The following is a 14764-nucleotide window of genomic DNA, read 5'->3' as shown; positions in this document are numbered from 1 at the left end:
TGTATGGAATTCTTTTGATAGTCACTGGAAAATGTGCCGTTATGAATGATTAAATGGTAAGTACATAAAAAAGAAACAAAACGTTTCGTTATAAAGTATCAGTTAGGTAGTATTTTCGACATGGCAGAGAAAGCCTTAAAAAAATACGTTATGTTTACAGTAACAGGTTCGACGAATTAGGGAATCAGGCACTTAAATTAATTTAAAAATCCGAGCATTTGACGTATTGCGGCGTTTTGACACGTATATAAAGTACGTCAATGATATTTAAAAGACTTGGAATAAACAAGTTGTTTCATGCAGCCCCCACATAATAAAATCGCAGGATAAACGAGGAGGCCGTAAAACAGGACAATTTCTCCCAATCCATCTTTCAATAAAGTAATGATTTAGCACTCCGACTGAATAATGAGGAGGTACAATTTGATTACATACCACGATGCTCGGTGCATTACCAGAAGGATGTTTATTCTTGCGTGTTGGTCAAAAATTTCAAGTGGTCTTCACCAGTAAATTTTTGAGGTGAAGCTTAAGGAGCAACTAAATTTTCACCGACGATTCCAAATCACATAATTATCGAAAACTTTACTTGAAAATTCCCGTTTTGAACTACATAGATGCAAATTAAAACAGTCATCATTGTTTACTAATATGCACTCTTAATTTTCACCACTATTAGCACACTAACATAAGGTAAATCAAATTGTGCAACACTAGCAAAACTGACTCATTCAGCATAAGAAAAGACCGAGTTTTTTCCGTGCGCTGTTGATAACAGCTTACTCATTAATTTATTCGTGCAGTTCTCGAACAATTTTTACAATTTCAAAATAGGAGTCATATTTCTGGAACATCAAAAGGCTAAGATTTTTTTTTCGAAACAGTCAGAAGTTGAGAAATTTCTCCTGTGAACAAATTTTGATAAATGTCACAACTTGTCAAAATGAAACGTCAAACAATTAAAGATTTTAAGCGATTTGGAGCCTTTAAGGGGCTCGTCGAACAAAAAAACGTTGTATTCAACTCGTTCTTGTGTAAATTGGGCTTTTTTTGGAATGAATGGGCCAGTTTAAGACACGAGTGAAACGCCAAAAAAAGCCCAATTTACACAGAACTCGTTAAATAAGCTACTATTTTTGTATTTTTCAAATATTCCATACTTTGTGAATCAGCGTATAAATTGCCAAAATAGAACAGATATTTTTTAGGAAACTCATAATGCATTGATTTTTAATTTGATTTTGAAAATTATTGAAAAATGTTCCAAAAGCAAATAAAATATTAATCGAACAAAGAGTACGAAGATAGCGACCATTTTGTCTTTTAGTCAAGAAATAATTACTTAGACAACGATAACTTTAGGTTTACTTATTAAGTAAATAAATAATCAATGGCGAAGCCCGTGGCCATTCCAGAGCTAGCACGACAAATCTACGGTGAAAGGTTTCCTCAAAGGATACTTCCCAATCCTCGAACCATTTAAACGTTGTGCAGCATCTTCGCGATTTCGGGCTTTGCGAAATGAATAAGCGCGATCTTGGCCGCCAACGAGAGATCGCATTTAGTTGCACAAGAAATTCTTCACGAAATTGAAAACCAGCTACGAATAAGTACTCGGCGTCTTGCAAATCACCTGGGAGTTTCTCAGTTTGCGAGTTAAAAAGGCCGTTCGACTTTCTTCGACACGTCGCCGTCGTGCTGAAGCTTGCATTGCAAACGATGACAAGCATTTTGAGCACTTCTTTGATGTTTCATTTTATGCTTTTACTCACAATTACAGTCTTTTTATTTTGTTGTTTTCTATTTTTCTTTGTTTGTTTTTCACTTTACAAATTTTATCAAAAATTCATGATGAAACTCAAAAAACTTTAACGATAAAAACCAAAATAACCTCCAATGACAGAAAAATTTGACACTTTAAGTTGGCCGTACGTCAAAACTGTCCGCCAAATTTGAAATTTTTCAGCGTATCCCAAACAAAGTGATTGCTTTCATTTTCTTGTAAACCATTTGTATAAGGCAAATTGGGTCATTTTGCCTTCTTTTAACACGTACTAAAACAGGTTAAAATATCTGCACAACTTTCAAAATCAGACTGTATTAAAAGTTTTTCTACCATTTTAAAGAGAAGGATTTTATCAAGAAAATTTATTTAAAAATATATTTTTGAACCAGATATCCAGAGAAATCAAAGTTGTAGACTACAGCTTTATTATAAATGTTTGTTACATTGTTGTGTGCTGTGGAATTTGCCACATACACTACACGGTGTAACGATACTATTGATGTGATTACTTGGTCGCCTAAAAACAAGGGACTTCTAAAGAATGTAATTTAAAATGAAATAATTGTCACAAATTTCACTTTTTGCATATCGTAATGAAGTTGGCACTTTTTTACACGCAAAATCGTAGTGAAAGTAGCACTTTTTTGCATCATTTTATTCCATCTCCTTGGAGATGATTGTCAAAGCATAGCTATATTTTTTTGTAATTTTTCATAAATCCTTTTAGACCAAATTTCTCAACTTACATAGATATACAAAAAAAAAATAGTGTGTACAACACGTTATGAAAGTCTCTTGTTTTCCTTATTTGCTTGATTAACTCGGGCTATGCAAATTCGTGAAAAAAAGTATGACTTTCATAACTAGTTGAATAAATAACTATTGTTGAATAGATTAAAATGTTATCGAAAATGTCAAAAAAAAGCACAAAAGTAAATGTGTTCTCAAAGACAATCTTGTTAATGATGTTTGTGGGTTGTGTTCCGGTAGTTGCCTTAAATCCTCAACAACTTCTTTAGATACTAAAGTCCTTCCAGTTGATATTCCTTTATTTACACTTCCAGTTCAAACAAATATATTGATTACACGTCTAATATGGGGCAGCAAAGACGTTTCCTGGATTTGAACATGGGGAAATTTCATACCTTACTATAAATCGGAGGCAAGTACAAACATTTGTAATAACCCTGGATCAAAGTAACTGCCTAAGAATACAAAACAAGAACATCCTATGTTAGTTCTAAAAATATTTTTAGATCCAGTTTCTTGCAACAAAATTTCATAACGCTGATCATAATGCCTCAATGACATGGTACTCAAGTTTAAGAAACAATTTGATTAATCTATAAAGACGAAAACTACACAGGACTAGATTCTTGAGGTATTTATAAAATATGTTAAACACTCGACGTCATAAAATTACCGAATGACATCCACGAGAACAAATAAAAATTTGCCGCTTCAAAAAAGCTATAGCTCAAGTGCTCAACGCCATCAGTCCCGCTAACAATTCAAACACATCGTAATAAAAGCCCTCTTTAGCGTGTTTTCGACCCAACTGGTTCATTTCTCGCGCAATCACCGATTGCTTTTAAACGTTTTGCATTTGAGCCGTTTTGCATTCGGCTGCATTCACAGGTTGGTCGTTTTGGCGGCGAAGCCGAGCGCATTTCGATCGTTTCCCGGTCTTTGTAATTGTTGCAATTACATTCTTGAATTCCTTAATTGTGTTTAACCTGTTCGTTCGACCCCTCCGAAGAGCACACATAAAATTTTAATTAAAAAGTTGTGATGAGTAAATTAGTAATGAATAAAATAGATAAGAATAGGAATTGAATTGAATTTTATGTGTGAAGCTCGAGATGGTTGTCAGACGTCTTTTAAAATCCGTCAATGACAGGGGAAAAGTCTGTCGAAGCGGTCAGAACGATCGCGATTTAATTCCATTTGTTGGGTCGCAAGTGTCCGAAGTGTTCTTAAATTAGTTATGATGTCGGGCGCTTCCCGGAATTAGCGCCCATAAAATATAGATCCGTCCGCTTGTCCGGTTATAGGAAAAGTCCGGAAGGAAGATTTTAATCTCATAGCTGTCACATTGAATCGCGGCAACGACACAGGGCCAGTTGTCCGCTCCGAAGAACCAATCGCGGAGCCGCCAATCAATTAGGTTAGAGCCGAGTCGAGGGCTCTCCTTCCTTTCCTTGGAGATTTAATTAAGACTTTGGGGCCGCAGTAACGGCGCCCGATAGCGCGGCTAATCACGGAGACGCCCTCCGCGCCCCAAACCCATAGATTAAACGACACCTCGTTCATCTGCACCCCGACGGAGGAGCGCCGCCCGGAATAAATGACACAAATAAGCAGATTTCGGGGGTTTATTATTCACATGCATTCACGATGCGGACTGATGGAAATTCGAGCCGTCAAAATCTAACACAATACCGGATCTTTTCAGCCCGGAGCGGATGATTGGAAAAGGTCATTTTACATTCTCACATCCCTTCGACGAATCAAGTCCAATTTCCCGGAGTGTGATTCCCGGAATATTTTATATTGAATTAGGGCCGACCGACGCCCAACGACCAAGGATTAAAAATGACAGCACCGCTTACAAAAAATATTAAATGTCAAAATTCTCTCCTACTTCGATGTCGTAAAAGCAAGCCAACAATCAAGTACAACGGAAAATGTGCCGCCTCTAATACTAACGTAGCCTTCCATTTATTTAGACTTGCAATTCCAACAGGTCTGATGATTATACTACAGACTGTCTATAAAAGAATGTAGGATCGCAGATGGCTCTGGAATTTGAATGCGCCACAACGTTTAAATTCAAGAAATATCCTTGGTAACCCATATTAAAGATGTAATCTACAGATTTGTTCAGATTAGAAGTCTAAATAAAGGAAAAATCACCTGGAAGGCTTCCAGAGGAAGTTGTTGAGGATGAAAGATATCATTTGAGCACAATTCACAAAGATTTTGCAACATTTGGATATTTAAAAAATCAAATGTTATGTGGCAGTTTAGAAACTACCAGAAGAAACTACAATAAAATAATCAAACGTGGCACAATATTAAAAAAAAAAAAACAGTGAACATTTTTTTTTCTTTGAAAACAATACATTTCTTTTCGTGCAATGTATTGTTTTATTTTTCCTTTTTCCCTTACCTGTTTCTGTTTTAAATTACATTTTTCTGAAGCCCCTTGTTTTTAGGCAACCAAGTAATCATAAAAGAGTACTGTTGTGTAGTATAGTTACACCATGAATTGCCCAGCCAACTATGATGTGAGACACATTTATAATACAAAGAAGCAAATGAAAAAAAAAAAGAAAAACGTCCAAGAGGTTAAACTTGCTGTGCGAATTTTTGGTATTTATTTTATCAAACAAATGTGTATTTTAGATGTGCCACTGGCACTCCTTTAAAATGTGATTGTCCTATTAGTAAATCATGTTCGCAGCAAGTTCACCATTTGTGCAGCAGTGAACCTTTTACCCCAACTTCGGTGCGGTTATTTCGTTTTACATAAAATCTTCGTGCGGCGCCGACACCAGAGATACTCTTTTCCTATTTTGTATTCAATGAATTTTATTTTCGCCACGCATTCCATTCCACGGAAAAAATGGCGCGCCGCGAGCCTTCAAACCCATTTCCCGTTCATACCTTCGTTAAAAATTTAACGTCGAACACGTACAACTAAAAAATAATAAACGCAACCAAGTAGAGAGCACCTATTTTACGACTATTCGAGCGGGCTTTACGACTTTTTATTAACGAAAAAGTGCGCGGATGGGAACAACAATATTTCGATTGAATATTGAGCGAGGTGCTCTTCAAACATTTAGACGGTTTGTTATAGATTTGGGTGTTGTGTATTCGGAATAATAAATCGTCGGTGTAGGCAAGGCTTGTTAAAAATATGACTCGCAGACGTGGGAATGCGTTTTATGAGGCATAAAATAGGCATGAAACTAGTTGAATTAGTTTTTTGTACAAGGCCTCGATTTTCACTGCTCGAATTGTGTTTTCACGAATATTGACACTAATCAGCCAGCGTTTTATTTAATTTGGGAGGTGAACGCTGAGATTTAATTTAATACGAAATGTTTGGGGAAACACTCCCCAAAATTGAACTTGATTCATAGAGAATTTTTTTTTTTATTAGTGACCCGGCGCATCCACCATATATTCCAGTTGATCTAGTCTGTTTCTACCACTTGACACCAGCATTCTTAATTAAACTTATTAAAACTTAATAATTATTTATAGTCCGAACGTTATAGATGTGAACTGGTGACTTATCGTTAAGTTGGCACTACCAGGAAAAGTAACTAGGCGCGCTTATTAGGTACTAACGTACAGTTCAATCATAAGTTCTAAGCGACCTTGAGTTTGACGATCCACATCTAAAACGTTTTTACAATACGCTTTTTGCTGAAAGATGTCATAATTTTAAATAATCAAAAAACTCAAACGGTTAAAATTGAAATTGTATGAACTATAACAAGTGGTGTGCGTATATTAGAAATTAATTCCATTAGGCCTTTCTTAGTCCCAAAATAATTTATTAGGTACCTTCTGTGCATTCAGGTATTAAGTCATATTAAAGTCTTGGTTCTTGTTTCATTAGATTTGAGTAAAATATTTGAGGTGGCTCAAAGTGACATGTTAATTCGAATATTGATATATTTAGGCTTAAACTAGTCGTCTGATGCATATGTAATGAGCTCAAAGACAGATCACAGGAATAGTTCTGCTCAATAATGCTTCAAGTGTGTCGCCTGTTAGTCAAGCAGTACCGTAACGATCAATTGATTCACCTATATTACTCAGCCTTTACACGTCAGTCCTCGTAAATAAAATTACCAATTACAAGACATGCATATGCAGATGACTTGCTATTATGTTGCTCTTTTACGACACGCGGATGGAAACAAGTCGGTTTGTAAATTTATTAATGAAACTCGTTAGTGTTCGTAAAAAGATTTGTAATGAGATACATGGTATCTGTTTTACCATATGGTTTATTACCTTGATCCTTGTACTAAAAAAATATGTAAAATATCTAAGAAGTTCATTTAATGTTGAAGATTAACAATAAAATTATAATTGTGCATAATAAATTCATATAGTTGATAACGAGAAATCATGACAAAAGTGTAAAAAACTGATTGTCAGTTTACTTTGTACTTTAGTTTACCGCACTAGTGCGCTAAAGTATCTCAATACGACACTCAAATGAGTATTACAAACTCGGAGATTACGCATTGAAATTTTCATGTGTTGCTAAAAAAATGATTCAACTTGTTTAAATAAATCTGATGGAATGGCTGAACTGTAAAACGCAATTTTATGAAAAAGCTTTCAGGGGAATTTTCCAACGCAATTAATTTGTTGATAATTTTGAAACTGGGAAATGATATTTTTAAATAAAATATTTTATTCAATGGTAATTCAAAATATAATAGAGCCAGAGTGGTTCACCATTTATTGTCCCTGGCATTAAAAATTGCTATAAAAATCGGGGAGTTTACAAATATGTAATGGTTTTTTTGATAGGTAAATAAAATAAAATTATTTGAAATTTAAAAAAAAAATCAAAAGTCTAAGTATTTGAAGGACAGTGTTTTCTTTGTTTTATTGTCTTCATATTCAAAAATATAAAAATATGTGTAAAATGTTACAAAAAGTAGTTGCTTCCAATCTCTCTTTTAACTTAAATAAAAACAAAGGGTGATACGAGAAAATATTGGATAAAATAAAATAATGATTTAAAAAACTGAAGCCATTGAAGCCATATAGAAAACGAAGGAGAGAAAAGAAGACTAAAATACAAACAAAAAAGTTTTGTTAGATACCTCCCTAGAAAGTGAGTCTGTATCCAGTCTGTATTACTTTCGCTCAACGTCTTTCGCTCACTGTCTTTCACTCACTGGTTTTCATTTACCTGTAAATTTTTCCAATTCATTTACTCATTTTTGGTATCTTTTATAGGTCAATAAAACGTAAAGTGTGGTTCACAATCGAAACAAATCTAAACTGATCGAAAAAGTTATCACCTAACTTTTTTCGATATTATAACGTCTCCCAAGAAAATATTAAGAAAAATTTTAAAATAAATCAAAACTCATTATACAGGTGTCCCAGAATGAACCAGCATAATTTTAACCACAAGCTACTGACTTGGAAAAAATAAAAAATTCTATGTCCAAAAATAAAACGACATTTAATTTTTGAGGTACAATTTTTTTTAATTGCTTTTAGTCTTCTACGTTGTCCCACAACCTCGTAGGTAAAATTTCGGCACATTTTAAAAATACACCCCTGTATATCATATTTTATAAAATGTACGCCAATGCGAAGTAACCTCTACGAAATATGCTTTAAAACAAGGAAACCGCATTTTTTTATAAAATATGATATACAGGGTGTATTTTTAAAATGTGCCGAAATTTTACCTACGAGGTTGTGGGACAACGTAGAAGACTAAAAGCAATATAAAAAAAATGTACCTCAAAAATTAAATGTCATTTTATTTTTTGACAGAATTTTTAAATATTTTTTCAGAGTTCTACATGAAGCCAGTAGCTCGTGGTTAAATTTATGCTAGTTCATTCTGGGACACCTGTATGTGTGAAAACGTTTATTAAAAAAACTATTTCAATAATTCTTTAAAAAAAAAACTGATGCATTTTGATAAAGTTAACTTAAATATTCAGCAATTTTCTATCAGTTTACTTTAAAATTTCTTAATATCGGAATGTTTATGTCTCCCTTTTTGACTTTGACATTTCACCTCAAGCTATTTTGCATCCCTCTAAGAGTGTTGAAGCTTGCGAATGACTTACAAACTTCTGTTTTTGTTTCTCGCAGAGTTCTATCAAAATATTTCAATTTATATAAAAGCCAAAATTTTATCCAGTGTGAGATTTGACACATTATTCTTTAGCTCATCAAAGACCGTGGACGTACAATCATATTTGGTCAAAAATAACATCACCTTCGGAGATAAAATGAATCAACCTTTAAATATGTCTCACTGTTCATTGTTTCCTTGGAAATTAAGGATTCTGACGTATTACCTTTTCGTGTATAGCTTATCTGGTCATGTACGAGGATGGTTCACCATTTATGCGCTCTAAAAGACCGGAAGAATCCAAACAAATTTATTTGTTTACATCTTCATCTAAAATACTAATTGATTTGATATAATAATGCCGAAATGTTCTAATTTAGAAAAAAAACTCCAACTCTCGCCACAGATTTAGTTCAATCATCACTGCTTTATTATCTAGAAAGTGCGTACCACAAAGATCCTGGGTGTTAGAACGGAGGAACATAATGTTGTCCCGATATTTCAAAACCGTGTAAATAACGTTTTAAATGGAAAAACAAAAAAAAAAATCTCAAGAGGAGTCAAATTAGTCAAATCTTTGAGTGTTAATAGCTTTATAAAGGTGAAACCAAGCCTTATCAGTAAAATTAAATAAATTGTTGTACCAATGAATGGTAAAATTGGATTCGTGGAAGAAAATCAAGAGCGAGAGAGAAGTTGTTGAACCGAGGAATAATTTCAAAGGAGTGAATGTAACTTTTTGTTTATGATTTTTCCTCGAGAGAAATTAATATTAAAATTCAAAAACATTACCAACCTATCAAAACTAGTCACAACCTTTTCCAGTCACTTGGTATCACTGTCGGTAATCGAAGATTCATCCGATAAAGAATATTCATTGATCAGTCGACGCCTTTTGAGAGAGGAACAATAAACGGCGAACCTCCCCCGTATTTCACGGAACGTTCGGTGCAAATGCATCAAAAATGTAAAATGTAAATGAACAGAAAGGACGGGGATCTGAATTCGCGTGGGTAAAATAAGTGTCAGTCTGTTGGCAACGAAGTCCTGGAGCCTTTCGGCTACCTTTATTAAGAAATGGCTTGTTTATTGTGTTTACTCAGCGTCGTCGGTGCATCGGATTGTGTGTGTTCGGTTGTTGTGACAGTTCTCGTCGTCGGTCTAACGTCCTCGGAGTAAATTTTTGCAAAAACAACGTAAAAGTTTTGACCGAAAACAAGGTGAAAAGTTTGTCTGATAAATGTTGTCTATATATCCCCGAATAAAATACATCTATAACGCTGCGGTAAAAACAAACCTGCGGCAAATGTAGTGTGAAAGATGGAAAAGGATCGACCGAATCAAAAATACAAAAGATGTTTGGCAAACATCAGATTTTAAGAAGAAAGACACAAGAGTCCGGCGGTGTGGCTAGGTGAAACTTGGAAAACTTTCCCGGCACCGATTCGACCTACTTGTCTGATTTATCTGGCTACTGTCACCTTCTGAGCACACCGGAATTGCAAGTCGCGCTGCCCACCACCGGAAATATAACGTAAAAAATATCCCCGGAAAAAAAAAACGCCCGTAAACAATACTATTAGTCTTGTTTATTCCTCTTTCCGCGGCTCGTCTACTGAAATTTGTCGTCTAAATGCTAAATTATTCACGAATAAATGGTAGCGGTTCGAAATCCACGTCATTTTAAATTATTGACAGAACGTAAAGGATATTACACGACGTCAAGATGGCCTGACAATGCTTTTTGTATGCTTTCAAGCGGCAATATGTTTGTCGATTTTCCAACGGCTTGTCTTATAGTTTACGTGATGTTATTACAAGGTGAGGTTGTATATCATCCGTGTCAGTTGAACGTAATACTTTCATGTTAGTACAGTTTATTGTCTGCGCGAAATGAACCCGCCATGAATTATGGCTCATCAGACCCACCAATTATTTTCTTATGAAATTACAAATTGCCGTTTAACCTGCGCGCGCCCGACTCCGGCACAAGTGCCGCTCTTCGTCATTCTTCAACGCAATAAAATAATAATAATCATTGTAACGATAACAGCCCACACATAAAATTAACAATAATTATTTTGTTTTACATTATCGTTGCGATATCGTCTTACTCTCCTGTTGCGGCCAATTAAAACTCTTAAAAAGGGATCACGTGACACATAAATTATATTCTCAAAGTAGGCGGTGAAGAGTCGATTGTGAACGCACCACGGATTACAAATCACGGATCAGCTGTTTAAATCTAAGCTCACTTTTTGCTTTGCAAATTGACAAGTGGTGCGTTCACAATCAACGCCAACTTTGAGGAGAAATTTAAATGAACATCCGTTGTTATACAGGGTGGCTCAAAATTCGCGAATTCCGAATTCAGATCGTGGTAGGGAAGGACCCAATGGAGCTCGAAAAATACTTAAAAAAAAAAATCGCTCCTGAAGAAGATATAACCACTTGGTAATTGTTCACTTTAACTACTTCTGGGAATTTCGCGTTTTTTCTGGCTAGACAGCCTCAGGACGTCCTCTTACATCGTTTCCCACCAGTCAAACCTTGTGCAAATGAAAATTTTCCTTACCTTTTAGTTATACAAATACTTGGCGCGACCTTGAAACACAACAAGAGAGAAAAAAAAAGGCATTTGCACAAGGTTTGAATGGTGGGACACGACCTAGGAGGACGCCCTGAGGCTGTCTAGCCAGAAAAAACGCGAAAATTCCAGAAGTAGTTAAAGTGAACAATTACCAAGCACTTTAATTTTGTTCAATACATAGCAGCCTTCATATCCACAGTGACAAAATACTATTCTAGCTACCTTGCCGTTCCATTTTTAAGAAAAATTACAAAAATTTAAGATTTTTTACTCCAAAGTAAAGCTATTCTTCAAAAATTTGTTTTACGTTATTATTTTCCACAATATTCTACACCATAAATAACAATAACTTTAAGCCTGTATTTGAAGAAAACGCACTTGAAAGAGTGCACCTTCAGACCAATGTATCTTTGTGGGGGGAGTCCCGATTTTTTTTTATTTCCATATTTGGACTACTGAACTGATCCCCTACAACGCTCTGAATTCAGAATTCGCGAATTTTGAGACACCCTGTAGATTAAATTAAAAATTAGAACTGAATTAAAACACTTAAAACGTTTCTGTGTTTTTCTTGTAAAGTTTAGGTTTTATAGTTTACGATGTATTAGCACGATATTTCCTGTGAAAGTAACAAAACCACGAACTGGAAAAGCCTGTAATAGCTCTTAAAAGTTGACCAGCACCGCAGTTATTGCGAAAGAAAATTGAGAAAGTGTAATCGGGAGATTGAACAAATTTGAAGTAAATTTCCTTTTGGAAAAGTGGGGTACAATGTACCAAATTTGAATATAACGTGGAAACCTGAAAGTCCGCCACGTAACACAACAGCCGCACGTGTTTTACAGCCAATAAAACCGAGACAATTGCAACAAATTCAGGTTAATCCAATCAATATGCTCTGATAACGTCGAACGAGCGACTTTTATGGCCGAAAACGCCGATAAGTTTAATGCAGTCGCCCTCCTCAAAGCGGCCGCTTTTATTGTCTGTCAATGTTTGGTAATGGCGAATTAACGAGACGACATAGAAAGCCCGCCCGAAAAAGCTCACGCTTTTTTCAGCCCTCGCTAATTCCTGAAAAATTGCACGACGCCCGCTCTCGCTCTTATTAAAACGAGACAAGTTATTTTTGGCGAATTACCTTGCCGCCGAAACTTTTCCAGTTTTACTAAAATTTCAGTCTTACATTATTCAAGTTTGCCGAAATTATTTCAATGGGACGTAAGCTGCTTTCGCTGTTGTTTATTTACGTTCACTATTTAAGCCGGATTTTCGGCCATAACGACTATCGCGGAGAGGGCATTTAATATTGCACAACACCCTCACAACGACCACCAGATCAACTTGCGATACGTATTTGCAATGGTGCTATTTTTACTTCAATTTTAAACATAACATAGACTAAAGGAAAAAGATTTAACACCCGTTTTTCTCCAAACACACACTTCCACAAATAAAAAAAAATAGGTTAAAAAGATTTTTAGTAACTCATGTTATTCTGCACTCGGCTAGCGCTTCGTGCGTCAACTTTCACACTCGTGACAAAGATCTCATTTTCCATATAACAATTATTTCCATTTGAGTAGGTAGGTGTATTTTCCAGCGCGAAAACTAGGTTTCAGGCTCGAGGCGAAGCCGAGGACCTCATTAGTTTGAGCGCTACCTACTGTACGACATTTAATTTAAGATTTTTTTTGTTTTGGACCGGTCCAAATCAATTTCGCTTTGCACACGAGTTTTCTTATTATTGAAGACATGACATTGATTTTTTCACCTTGGTTCTCGTCATAAATTTTCTGTAAAATATTTGAACGTAGGACCAAACAATAAAGGCTTAAAACTGACTCCTTTTTTGGACTCCCAGATCACAAAATGGCGCCTATGATCAAAAATTTCCCTAGTTTTGAATTAAACTCATCCAATACATTAAATTAATTCGTACTTTTTTTTTGGATGAAGAATAACGCAATTTTTCAATTCATTCCATAGATTTTCAATGGGACTAAAATCAGTAGACTAATTAAGTCACTAAAAATACCACACATGAAGGTGCTGAAACTTAACGTTGATGAACCGCCGAGCAATTTTTCTCTACTCTATGGCATTTTGAAGCAATTTTTGGAGATGGTATTTTGTTAAATAATTATTTTTTAAGGTAGTAACAGTTTTAAAAATGGGAGGTAGATTTTGGATTTTCCAATTTCACATCTAGATGACGTACCGCCTCCAAAACAGCCTAAACCAAGCATCTCCTCCCCTGACGAGTATTTAGGGACATCTATCGCCATATTTCCGTACATATTTGATTCCTCTCCATCTCCACAGTGCCATTACGGCTCACACGTACGGATCTCTACGGCTGCGACTTTACAACGCAAGAAATTCAATTAATTAAAAATGAATGTGTCTATTCACGCGTGTTCCCCGAAACGCTTCGAATTCTTTCCAGAAGAAGAAAGAAAACGTCACGCTTAGACAAGCACGACTTTGAAGTCGCTCGGCCCTAGCCAACGCAAATATCATAATTTTGTTGTATTTTTTCCTACGAAAAAACAGTTTCTCGGCGAGTTTCGTCGCTTCTCCACGGTGTACTTTATTTCACGTCATTTGGATGTTTGTGTTGATGGGAACAGATTTAAAGAAAATTTAACAGACTTTCTCCTTCATTGATCCGAAATTGAAGTTTATTCCTAACGTAGGTTCTCTCGTCGCACTTATTAGGGTAAAATTCTCCAATCTCGATTCAATTTGTTTTTTACTTATTTAAAGGGAGGAAAGAATAAATTAAATCTAATCAATTTCGGCACAACTAACGCGTTTGTCTGTCAGTGTTCGTCGAAACGCGGATTTTAATTAGAAAAATTTGATTAAGCCCGGTGGAAAGTGTCGCCCTCGGATTCGCGTTACGCAACGTGATCACGGCGTAAAAATAAATTTTGCGTGTGTCGTTGGTGCGCAAGGATGACACGCAAAATCGTAAAGCGTTCCACGTTATTGTAACCAGCACGTTTAATTTCGTTTTGATTCGTGTTTCGAGTTGTTCACGTTATAACGAGCTCCATATTTGCATTTAAAATTTATATAGTGCTTAGTTGTACGTTGATGGGGAGCGGATTTACCGCGAGTTGTTTCTTTGTAATTTCTGGTTCGCGAACTGACCGCGATTAATAAAGCGCGGATCCCGTTCCGCGATTTGATTTTTCTTAGACCGTTGATGCGATTCAAATTTATGGTCGCAATTAGCGCGGTCCAGATCCAGACCCCCGATCCGGGGTCCGCGTCCAATTCAAACACATTTTAAATATATAATTGCATCGCGGAGCGACGTAACTTTTATATTTTCCATTTAATTGTATAAATTAAGGCGTTCGGTCCTCGTCTCAATAATTTCCATTATGCTCAATTTAAAATTAAAAACATGGCAAATTGAAAAGTGTATTTTAAGAATCCAATTTACATGCACATTTAATTGGACATTTTAATTTCGCCAACCAAGGCACGTTCCGTCAAGTGCTTGATTAATTGC

This window comes from Tenebrio molitor, chromosome 3, assembly GCF_963966145.1.
Source record: "Tenebrio molitor chromosome 3, icTenMoli1.1, whole genome shotgun sequence".
In the NCBI taxonomy this organism is placed as follows: Eukaryota; Metazoa; Arthropoda; class Insecta; order Coleoptera; family Tenebrionidae; genus Tenebrio; species Tenebrio molitor.
This window is presented reverse-complemented; position numbering follows the sequence as displayed.